This window comes from Pinus tabuliformis, chromosome 5_1 (assembly GCF_031772625.1).
Source record: "Pinus tabuliformis cultivar Carrire ecotype Pingquan chromosome 5_1, CPIR1, whole genome shotgun sequence".
Taxonomy (NCBI): Eukaryota; Viridiplantae; Streptophyta; class Pinopsida; order Pinales; family Pinaceae; genus Pinus; species Pinus tabuliformis.
In genome coordinates this window covers 535,131,616-535,144,572 of record NC_142305.1, presented here as the reverse complement: position 1 = coordinate 535,144,572, position 12,957 = coordinate 535,131,616, and the positions used below count along the sequence as shown (strand labels likewise).

The 12,957-nt window shown below is 38.7% G+C and overlaps 1 pseudogene; it reads right to left on the bottom strand.

The window, feature by feature from the left end:
• Positions 1-1,150: 1,150 nt before the first annotated feature.
• On the bottom strand, positions 1,151-2,049 carry LOC149165912 (vacuolar protein sorting-associated protein 24 homolog 1 pseudogene; annotated as a pseudogene).
• Positions 2,050-12,957: the final 10,908 nt, after the last annotated feature.

Genomic DNA, 12,957 nt, shown 5'->3' with positions numbered 1-12,957 from the left:
CTCTATTAATGAGTAAATGAATGGAAATTATGGAAATTATGAATGGAAAATGTAAGTGGAAAACATGTGACACTTGCAAGGAAAACGGTGGTGACAATGCTTAGCGAAAATGCTTGGATATCTTGTGAGTTTGGAGAGGAAAAATGATGGAATTTATGGATGATAGAAATGGATTTAATTGGTTCATGTTTCTTGAAATTGGTCGTAGAAAACCAATCATGCATAATTGGCTTCCTTCAATTCTCTAATTGTCCTGGAACCTGAAAATAAACATGGCACTAACATTGCAACAAACGTAAGTGTGTTCAAAGAGAAGTGATCAATTTCTCTAGGTACATACAAAATTTTTGCATAATTGACAGGTTCATGACATGTTTTCATTTCAAATGGTTAGTCCAATTTCACAATTGCAATAATAAATCCGATTTCTAAAAAAAATAATTTCCTCAATTTATGTTTGAATCATAGCATTTCATAAAGATAAAGAAATATTATTTGCGAATGCTTAATGATTCCTGCAAAACAATCTTCGATAAAAAAATTCATCAATCGATCCTGCAGATAAAGCGCCTTTATAGTTCTTCTTTTTCCCTGCATCATGCTTGAAAACATAACATTAGACAAAACCAATGATAAATTTTAAGCATGATTTCGACAATGTAAAAATTCAACCTTAACAAAATTCGATTTGCAATTAAGTTTAGTTAAGGTGAGCTATTGCGCTTTTATTCAATTGCTTTTGTCTCGTGTTTTTTTTTTCTTTTGTTTCTTGCTTCGACGAGTGTGTAAGTGAATCAACAATTTTTTTCAATTTGCTTCAATCACGCAATGAATTTCTCATCAAATTTTTTCGACAATTTTCCATGGCAATTTTCTTAAAAAAAATAAAACTAATAAAATATTTACAAAATTAAAAAGTGAAATATAAAAACAAAACATTAAACATACTAATCACAAAACATAACATATATAAAACAAAAGTACAAACATTATAAAAAAAACACCTCATAAAAAAAAAAATAAAAAAAAAAACAAACATTATACAAAACATAACATATAAGAAAACATATGTACAAACCTATAAACAATGACATAACATTATATACATAAAATATTAAAACATAAAAAAAACACACTAAAACATATAATGTTAAAACTAACAACATAACAAAAGTAACAAATCATTATCCATAAATATTACAAACAAAAACACACATAAAATTTTATTTAAAAAAAAACTATGTAATAAAAACATATAACAAAAAAACCTAATAAAAACGAAATTTTCCATGTAAAAAAAACGTTTTCTGTGTACTGGTCAGGAGCGAGATATGAAATGTCCTGAAATATTATCGCTGTGAAGAATGGCAGTGCAACATGTTTTTCCTTGTGAGCAGGTTGCTTAATCTTCTCTCTTCTTGTGGCTGCAAGTAGCCGTGCCGCTGTCTCCCTAGCAATTTCAGTCAATTTCTCAACTTCCTCTTCAGTTTCTTCTTCAATATCCTCAGAGTCAAGTGCAGAATCTAGGGAGTCATTCATCGCCTCCTCAATGACTCCTGTATTGGTCATGTTTGTGGTGAATTCTTACATTGTGGCAGCCACTTCTGGAGCCTTCATAAGCCCATTCACGAGCTTCATCACCTCAATACTTTCTGACAAGTGTCCAACAACCCAACCAGTTGCAACATTTTCTCCAAGGTGCATAGATATTGAATTTCGCTGTGCCTTGTTCTCATAAAGGCGCTGAACAGCTCGCCTCGATCTTACAATTCCTTTTGCCAAATTCTTTGCCGACATCATGTCATTCCGCTTTGCTGCGTCCTTCACTTTTTTCTGTACTCTTTTTTTCTTCACGCTGAATGAAACCTTATTTCGCAAATTTACACTCTGTTCTCTAATTTGGCGATCAAGGATTTTATTCGAACTCTTCTAGCACATAGGTTTGTTGAGATGTTATGTCGAGACTCTCCACCTAACATGCACCGTATTATCTCCGTGGTGGATCTACCTCCTGTAGATAAGGAAAACTGAATCTTCTTCTTCCATCATGGCCGCAACTATCTGTGCATTAAATTCTAAATCCGTTTTTCTCACGCAATCTGGCAAATAAGGCTACATAGAACCCTGAAAAATCTCTCAAACAGTTACGAATTTGAGAAAATCGCTCTGGAGTAATATAATTAACCCCGTTCTGAGAAAAACCCACGTTTTAGTTTTTTGAAATTCGTTTTCATTTGGCTAGAAAACGTGTTTTAAAATGACGTGTCGAAAACTGCTACGCATTTCTGGTAAATGCTCAGGTATTTCTTCCGGAACGACTGTTAGACCTAGAGATTTGGCATGAAATGAATGCTTCTCAGCAACTGACAAAGGTAGGCCCCCTCAATCTATTCCTTCCTGATCGATCTATTAGTAGGATGCTAGCAATTGTGCCCAATGCATTCACACCAACAACAACTAATGACAGCAATAAAGCTATCCTATGAGAGGAAAATCATGCCATCTCCATGATAGATGGACTCGATAAGATGACAAAAATGTTCAATAACCAAGGGCTTCCCTTTAGGTTGAGGTTCATGTTGAAGGATCTGATTGATCTGAGAAATAATGGATGGCGACAAAGGAGGAAAGTTGAGGGCTCCAAGAAAATAGAGTAAGTGCATTGGAATGTTGTGCAAGAATTACATGGACAGGGAGCCCACTCTCGAGGGACCAATATGGATCATTTGGGTTAGAGACTTATGATACTTGGATTGTGGATAGGGCTTAATTTAAAAATCGGTCTATGCCAAGCCCTTCAACACACAAAGTTTTTGATGATGGATGCAGAATCAAATTAGGCTCGACTGTAGAAATGAGTCGTTTCTGCAACTCCTACAAAAAAGGAATAGATATGCAGCAATTTGAAGCAAGATTTATATATATATATATATTTTATTATGATGATTTTTTTTTTTGAATTATTATTTTACAGGTCGCACGAGAGTCAGTTATCAATTTCTCAATTCTCTTAAAAAAAGAATTGATAATTAAAAAAAATTTACATTTCCCTTATTCAAAAACATGAAATTTTTTATTTTTATTTTATTATTATTATTGTTGTTGTTGTGAATCTAACATGATTTTTCTTTTTATTTTTTTTAATTAAAATCAAAACGTGATTTTTTATTGAAAATATTTTTGTGAGGTTAATAAAAAAATGCAAGAAAATAAATAAAAATCTAAAGATTTTAAAGTCTAAAAACTTCAAAAAAATGCAATCAAGAACTTAAAAAAAATTGCAATCAAGTTTGATTTTATTTTTCCTAATTTATCTACTTGAAAGGATTTTTATTTTTATTTTTTAAGTATATGAATGTTTCCAATGGAGCCATTTACATATTATACTTTCTAGAACGTTCATATCCAAATTTATAAATGTACCTGATTGTGTATGAGGACATGAGAAGTCATTTTGAACTTTAGATTTGTTGCAAAGATCTCTTGAAGGATGGATGAATGTCGTGGCGCAATCACGTTTCGATACCATTCCTCAATGTAGTCTTTGTGCTCCAAAGAATATTTGATCTGCATTCTGGATCTTTCATCCATAAATGGTTAATATCAATTTTTTTATATATACTTTTATAAAAATGATATGCAGCTAACTAATTCATACATCTACATGCTTTAATCATGCATCTAGGAAAAAACTGAAAAATGAACTCTAGGATGAAAGCTAGTTCCTATGCACACTTCCCGACAACGACACCAAAATGTTGAGGCAAATTAATTACCTATCATTTAATTGTCAACCCGGGGGTTTCGTAAAGCTTGCAAAGTGTGCATACACTGTATATGCTAGATAATAACTTCCAATTTAGATCAATCTAACTACGAAACCAAATAACAACAAACCAAATTCACCTATTATAATTCAACACTCAATTCAAAAGAAATTATAGTACAATTATATTACAACGCGTGGGATTGAAATCTTAATCTATCACACTTGAGGAATTGAAATTATATGAAATGAAATCTACTCTAAGGGATCATGTGTGCATTATCAAATCAGGATCCTATGAAATGAATAATCAAAACCACATGACATGAAATGAAAGCAAAAACAATCATTCTTAACCTCTCACACAAGAAAAGATATGAAAGCAAATAAAAACAATCGCTCTTAACCTCTAGATAGGAAAGAAAATAAAAACAATCGCTCTTAACCTATAGATAGGAAAGAAAATAAAAACAATCGCTCTTAACCTCTCACACAGGAAAAGATATGAAAGAAATAAAAATAATCACTCTTAACCTCTCACACAGGAAAAGATATGAAATAAATAAATCTTAATCTATGAAAGCAATAAATCTTAATCTATGAAAAACAATAAATCTCACACATTATAGGTGGCCAATCCAAAAGCATGAGAGATGGCAAGTTGAGAGGCTCCCAGTGCAAGCATTACCAATCAAGGTGAACATCACTCATGAGCATGGTGCTAAATCTAAATTCCATTCAAAACATGAGTAATCTTAACTTTCCACCTGAGTATCTCCAACTTTACACATGCCTTTGAAAGGAGAAGGCTCTCTTATTTATATAAAAACATAAGAAGCTACCTCATTAATGGAGGTCCATTATTCTCTCCCTAGATCCCTAGAAAATCTCATAGAGTTACAACTCAAATAGGTAATGATGAGACACATATCCTCTTTGACCTTTATCCAAATCTCCTTCCATATCTTGAAGGGAATTCGAATTTGAGCATTGGAGGCCACATAAGGGTGCCTTGGAAGCTTCCAAATGACCTACACATGTCATGAAACTCAAGCCACTTTTAAGTATTAGTAAGTATATGTCATTTTTCTAAGTTTTAACCATTTAATTCACTTATAATATTAGAAATCATTAACTTTTGGAAAACACAAATGAAACCCATACAATTATGAAAATGGTGGCTAATGAAAGGTTATATCGTCATGGAGTTGTAACCTGTGAGTGAAATGGTGGTGATAAAGGTAAAAGTGGATGATATTTTGAATACATTTTGGAGGCTCTACATCGATCGCATGGAGGACATGCTGTGCATGCAACTGGTAAGCTTCGTCGATCCCTTGAGCCTAAAATCCTATGAGTGCAGTCGAATTATGCCTTTGGAAAGCCTGCGACTATGACCGAGAAACCCTAGTGTGACATAGGCAAGTTCCCTCTGTGGATAGAGGCAACCCCTCTAGCCCTAGAGTGGGTCTACTCACAACAAAGACAATACCAAAGCAATTTTTTTTAGAAAGTTGATGCCATGAAGGCTTACCTTCAGACCGTCGTTCGATGAAGTTCCTGTTGTGTTGCTCCAGCTTTCGTTCTTCTAATCACTTGTACTTGAAAACAACATACATAACACAACCACGAACATAATAGAGTACGACAAAAACTATCTACTTAAAGAGTCAAGGAGCTTCAAGCTAACATTACGCATTTCAACATATGATATAAGAAATAAGCTATATATTAATGTAAATCAAAGTAGAACTTACAACCAAGCCTTGACGTCGTAAGCCTCCTTGAAGGGTCCTGTCAGCATGTCTCCACAAGCATTCACTCGTATACCGTCTCCCAAAAGATGAATAACTCTCTCTCCTTCCCAAAAGGCTAATGCTAGAATACTCTTACAACCAAGTTAACTCCACTCAAAACCATCCCAAACTAAGTTACATGAGAGGCTACTTCCACACTCTAGCAAAAACTCTCTACTCTTACTATTGAATTCTTGAACTCTGAAGCTAGCTGATCTCAGTCATGGAGGAAGTATTTATAGGAGGAGGAGCTTCCATAAAAGATGGGAGAAAGAGCTTATCTCTTTGAGAGGTTGCACAAAAGGTGGAACAACCATCCCAAAGGAGAGAGGCGAGCTCATTTGATCCAACAACCAACCCTAGGACCGCCCATGAAGCTGTTACACTTCGAAGCTTCAACAAGTTGTTTAAAAAACTTGCCAAAAGTAGCTCGTCGCGAGTGCAACACAGAGACAGAGCGAAGACTTCGCTAGGGCTAGTGCAATCTTGGCCATCTTCGTGGGTGGAACAACTGCTATCCCGCGACGACCCAAAAACATAAGTAAAAAAGGGTCTACTCCAGGAGAAGTAAACTGAGATATTCTTCTTGAGATGACAAGGAAGACATTGACACATAATTTGCAACATGACACAAGGCAAATGTCAATAACACGGACCGACAGTGTCCGGAATCAGGGAATGTGGGGTCAGTGACAAATTACTGTGTAACAGATGCCCCCTAAAGCATGAAGGCCGAGAGAGTGGGAGGGGTGAAATGCTTTACGAATCCATAACTGAAACAGAACACCATCGCGGAGAACCTGCAACGCAAGTACAACTGATATCTCTGATACATGAGTACATAGTGAAAGGACATACATGTACATAAGGCATGGGCACATCCATCCATTCAAAAGAGTCACGTATAAAATCATGAAGCAATCCATGCAACCTGGACTTGTGTAATCAGAGCCCAAGGTCTTGAATCCCAACCCGATCATGGTACGAATTCTAATATGTGAATAGATGTGTTGACGTTGAACATACTAGAAAACCGCTTGATTACCGGTCAATGATGTAAACCGTTAACAAGCGTGAGAGAGACCACTAGTATTGTCAATGGTTCTCAAGGTACCGCTAGTAAAATTCACGAAGTGCGAAGAATGATCTGAAGTCAAACACCCGTGAAATCACTCGATCGAAGGCCAATAATGAAAGCCTGTCGTTGAATGCAAAGAACTTGCCATTAAGGCATGCAAGCTCCAAGGTACCAGAAAGGAGTCTCTAGATCAACTTCCTAGATAATGAGCTGAAGTCGATAGGAGGTGATTGGTCGAAGGAGGGCCATAATGTTTCCCACATCATTGACGCGAGACAAAGGAACAAGATGAATGTGGAGGAGACAAAGACTCTGAGGAAGGTGTGTAAGGATACAAACTACAGGAGGATTAATCTCTTGAACATATCGGCGACACGACTCCGGAGTGTGGTAGCATTTTGGTACCAAGGGATCAAAGGTCATGACGATGCAGCAGGGATCAGATGGAATGAGGCAAAATGGATGACCCAAAACCCGGAAGGCCAACGATAAAGTGAGGATATCCCAACCCGACACGAAGCAGAAAGAGTGTCGATGTTCAAGAGCGACAAGCTCCCGTAACAATTAATATAACCAACATATTACTTCCAAATTTTCCCCCACCATTTCTGGTGAGTACCCCAATTATTTTTGAAACACAAGCTTGAAGGGGATAGCATACGCTTATAATGTAAGTTTGTCCTTCGAACAAATTTGGCCTAGTAAGTTTTAACGAGCCCTAGGAAGGAGAAGCTCGGTCTCATCATAATGACAAGTCCAATGTCGTCAGGGTTTAACGAGTCCGACATAGGTAATTTTTCATATTTAGAGAGATTGAAAAAGACACGGAAAAGAAAACTCCAAAGGTCACTTTTTGTAAATTTGTCCCTCGAATCCAAAAAGGTAGAAAACAATACCCAAGGGAACCTATTGACCATGATAGATCAACGTATACCTTTTTCGTAAGTAATCTATCCCAGTCTGTAAAAGGGGTAAACTTATACTGGGTAGATGACACTTCGCAACCTTTAACGATTTCAAAGCGACAAGAGCTCAACGATCTTTTCATGTTTCACGAGTCAGAAAAAAGCTTAAAGATGACTCCAAAAGGGACTTTTTCGTGTTTTTACTGAGTCCGAAAAAGTATAAAATACAACTCGTAAACCATCATCACTAGAGTATTTGGAACCTGTCGCTGCACAAAAAACAAGTGTAAGATCTGTTTTCGATGTAAATACGCATGAAATACTAAAAAATGGACCAAAAACCCTAATTTACAAACCCTAATTTTTCAAAAAAGCTTATAAAAAGGGCCATGAGGTAAAAATCAAATTACTGTTCACTTTTACCTTGGAGTAGAAAAAAATTACCCTTGTGCACTGCGTTTTCGGCGACTGATTGGAGGATTTCCAGAAGCTTGTTGGCAAATTCATCCGGTCCAGGTATGCACTACACTTTTCCCTGCATTTTTTAGATAGAATGTAGCTCGTTTTTGGTAGTTTTAGCCGTCGTTTAGGAAGATTTTGGAATGAGGATGCTCGCAGCGGTCGTCGTGGGTCGCCAGCTCGGGACCGCGGCAAGCCAGAATCTTCTACGGAGAAAAATTGGGCTCTTCGCGATTGTAAACCAAACAGTTGCGAAGAGCCCTAATTTTCAAAATTGTGGATTTTGGCTCGGCGCACCTGTTTTAAAAACAGGTGTGACGAGGGCTGATAGCCAAAATTTCTAAAAAATTAAGCAATTTCACGAGATTTTAAACACAAATGGATTACTTATAATTACAATGTGTGTGTTTGAAGGGATAAAATCATGGTGATTGAGTGGAAAGAACGAGAACAAAGTAATGATGATGAATTGGCTATGGGGGATCCAAATTGCTTAGACGTGCTCAAGAATTGCGGGCTTCTGAAATTCTTCATGGTACCGTGCCTGAGAGCACAGCTCGATCTATTGGAGTACCTGGTTGGAGCATGGGATCCTAATGAAGGTAGGTTCAACATTCGGGGGCAGGAAATAGAAATCGATGCCAACGACATCTATTTCCTGACAAGGTTATCACGGAGGGGGGAAAGGCCCCAAATGACAGGTACCCGGATCATAGGAGAAACGATGGATATTCTCATCAGGAGAATGTGTCCAGAGGACCAGAAATCGGACAAGGGAGGCAAACTAAAGATCGTCACAGTAGCGGACTTGTCCCTAAGAGTTCTCCTTTCCACCATCACAAGAGCAGCTGGTTCGCAGGCCCCGCATGAGGCCGCAAAGACTCAACTTTGGTTGGCCGCTGACTGCCTAAGCCCCATTGTGTTCAATTGGGCCGAGGTGGTAGCAAAAAACCTCAAACGGCAGCTGACAAAATGCCGGCGAGGAGATACCAAACAATTTGGATACGGCTCGATCCTCGTACCGTTCATCTTGGAACAACTCCCCATCTTCTAGAGACAGGAAGTGGCCGTGGCAAGGCCACCACCACGAGAGCCACGGATCACTCGCTGGGCCATTTTGATGCCTCGAGGAGGCGGTGGTCAACAGATGTCATGGAGACCAGAGTTCTTCGAGTGGCTAGATTGCCAGCTCGTTGTTGCAGAGGATTGGCCATATGCTGGGACGAACTTCAGGGGTGACCCAGACCTAGTACTCCCACCTGGGGAACACTGGGATGATAGAGGTAACAAACTCATTTTTTGATTTTGAAAGAGTTTTATAATTTTTAATATTATATATATATATATATATATATATATATATATATATATATATATGTCCTGATTATTATGTTTCAATCTTGCAGATGTTGGACTCGAAAGAATAGCAGGTTTATCTCCCATTGCTCGCAGAGTCGAGAGGGAGTTCGAGCTACCTCCTCCTGGTGGAGATGTAGAGGATGAGATTGCCCGAGACCTGGAGGGCTTGACGGAGGGGATCCCAGACTACGCGGGATTCAAGGATGTCCCTCGACAGTACCAGCGACACACAACAAGGGTGTTGAATAGGATCCACCGACTACTCAAACGTGTCGTTTGAGCAGTGGTGTGCTATAGGGAGCATCATGCAGATTAGACCCCTAGGTTTATTTTCTGCAATTTTTAGAGACATGTTGTCTCATGATGTAACCTGAACACATATTTTTTGAGCACTACGATGTGAAACACACGATATATATATATACATACCTATGTTTTGTTTTATGAACTTATTATGTCTCAATGTTTACTTTTATAAATGTCACAAATGTCTATCTAATACATGATTTGCCAATGCATCTGTTAATGTATTTAGCCTTCTAGGAATGTGCTGATATGTAATGAAATCAAAATTCCTTTCCAATAAACGAACATGTAAATACAACCTTAAAATGTGAGGGTTTCTGACGGAATAACGCCCATTGAGCTGGAGAACAACAAGCTGTGAATCTAGATTTACGATCAAAGTGTGAATATTGAGGGCAACAACCTCAGTCAATAACTCAATAACTGCACTATATTCAGCGACATTGTTCGTAGTGCATCCTAGACAAACACCTTGAAGATCTACCAACTCACCGTGAGGATCATAGATAACCCACGCTGCGGAGGAAAGATTCTGGGTACTGCGACATGCACCATCAGCGAAACCGACATAAGGTGCAACAAACATCTACGTAAGAAGCAAAAGGACACAATAAGAAAAAAATGCTTACACACCAAGCCAAACATGTACAAAATGAAAACACACTTATGTACACAGAAATGCACAAAAGGCTCATGCATAATACTTCTTGAGATAAAGCCCGTTTCGGGGCTTATCTAAAGGATTGCCTTCATAATCAATTAGCTCATAGGCACCTTTTTGCAAAACACATTTTACAATGTAGGGCCTATGCCACATGGGTTCGAATTTCCCTGCCCCCAGTTTATCATGAGGTTGATCATACAACAGGACTAAATCCCCTTCAACGAAGGAATGCGGGTTGACTGTCTGATTGAAGTGAGATTTCACTCGCTTCTTCTGTGCTTCAATGACCAATGAAGCAAGTTTACAAGTCTCATCAAGTCTTTCTAAGTAAAGGAGATGCTCCTCCACCAGAGTGGTATTCGACAATAATTCTATAGCCAATTTGAGAGAAGGGATTTCACATTCAATCAGAAGGGTACCTTCCACACCATAAACTAGCTGAAATGGTGTAAAACCGGTAGCATCCTTAACTGAGGTACGGTAGGCCCATAGAGATGAAAACAACATCAAATGCCAATTGGACTTATGCATTCCAATGGTACGCTGAAGCATGGTGACCAACACTTTGTTCACTGCTTCGACTTGGCCATTGGACTGGGGGTAATATGGCGTCGAACTGTCATGACACAAGCCCAACTGAGATGTCAACTCGACCATCATGTAACTACGAAAATGAGAGCCATGATCTGTGACGATGGCTTGAGGGACTCCGAACCTAGCAATCACATGATTGAATAGAAATTGAGCAGCTGTCTTACCGTCGTTAGTCAATGTAGGCATTGCTTCGGCCCATTTCGTAAAGTAATCAACGATAATGATGATATACCCATGCCCCCCAGCCGAGCGAGGGTTACAGGTCATAAAATCAATGCCCCACTTTGCAAAAGGGCCAACGGTAATGACAAGATGTAAAAGAGAAGGCGACGCACACATCTTGCACTGGAAAATTTAACATGCATGACATGAACGGACGACAAGAATGCAATCCTTGAAAATGGATGGCCAAAAATAACCAGCATGAAGAATCTTCTGAGCAGTGGCATAACCAGACATATGACTGCCACAGGCGCCAGAGTGACAGTCATTTAAGACTTTCTTAGCTTCCTCGAGGGTTAAACAGCGGCAGAGAATAGAATCAACTCCAACACGGTATAACGTGTCTCCAATAATACGATATGGCTGAGAATGATGGCGAATACGTCACCGAGCATCCTTAGACAAGTCAGAGTGAAATGAAGACGTCTGGAGGTAAATGATGATGTCACCGTACCAGGGATCGAGGGTACTAATCAAGAAGAGTGTATCATCTGGAATGCGGTCCTCTATTCGAGAGGGAGCAGAAGCAGATGGTAAGGAGCAAAGAAACTCAACGAAAACCAGTGACTTTTTAGACTTGGCAGTAGTGAACTCTAAATCAAACTCCTAAAGGATAACGATCCACTTAGAGTATTTGCCCCCCAGCAATTGGCGTGACAGAATATATGTCATTGGGTTGCAATAAAAAATCACGGTCGTGGTATGCAACAAAATGTAGTGACGAAAACTTTGAACAACCTAAACGGCTGCCAAGGCCAACTTCTCGACATAAGCATAACGAGTCTCAGTGTCAAGAAGGTTGCGGCTGAGATAATATATGACATGCTCAGAACCATCATCGTCATCTTGTACCAGAACCATGCCAATGGTACTATCAGTGGTGGCTAGATAAAGCGAGTAATCACAGTGATAGTTGGGTGGACGCAATAAAGGAGCAGAAACAAGAAGGGTCTTGAGTTGCTCAAATGACTTTTGGGCAATTTCATCCCAAATGAATGGAATGCCATGCTTAAGTAAACGTTTATAGCCATTAGCGACCTCAGCATAGTTAGGGATAAAACGATGTAAGAAATTAGCCTTCCCTTGCAAACTCTGCAACTGACGCAAAGTAGCAAGAGGCAGGAGATTCAAAATAGCTTCGACCTTGAGTGGATCGAGACGAATACCCTCCTTAGAAATGACAAACCCAAGGAGTCTACCGGACTCAATGCAAAAGACACATTTATGCGGATTGAGACAAATATTATAATGTCTACAGTGAAGAAAAATTTGACGGAGGTGGTCCGGATGGTCTGCGCATTTAGCTGAATGAGCAGGAAGATCATCCAGATAAGGCTGAACAATGTGTCTAATATCATGAAAAGCATAGGACATTGCTCTTTGAAAAGTCACACCGGCATTCTTCAGACCAAAAGGAAGCTTTTTATAAGCAAAAGTACCCCATGGACAGATAAAGGCAGTCTTATGTTGATCGATAGGTAAGATATTGATCTGGTTATAGCCAGAGAAGCCGTCCATAAAAGAGAATATTTCACTCCCAGCACAGTCATCAATAAGCTGGTCAATAAAGGGAGTGGGGTAGTTATCTTTCGGACATGCATGATTGATATCACGATAATCAACACAAACTCAAATAGTGCCCTGCTTTTTAGTCACAGGGACAATGTTAGAGACCCAATCTGTCAATGGAATAGGATAAATGAACCCAACCTTGAGAAGTTTTTCAACCTCTCCTTTAATGGCAACTGCCTTTCTTGGGTGCACGGGATGTAAACGTTGACAAACTAGTTTCACATCAGGATACATAG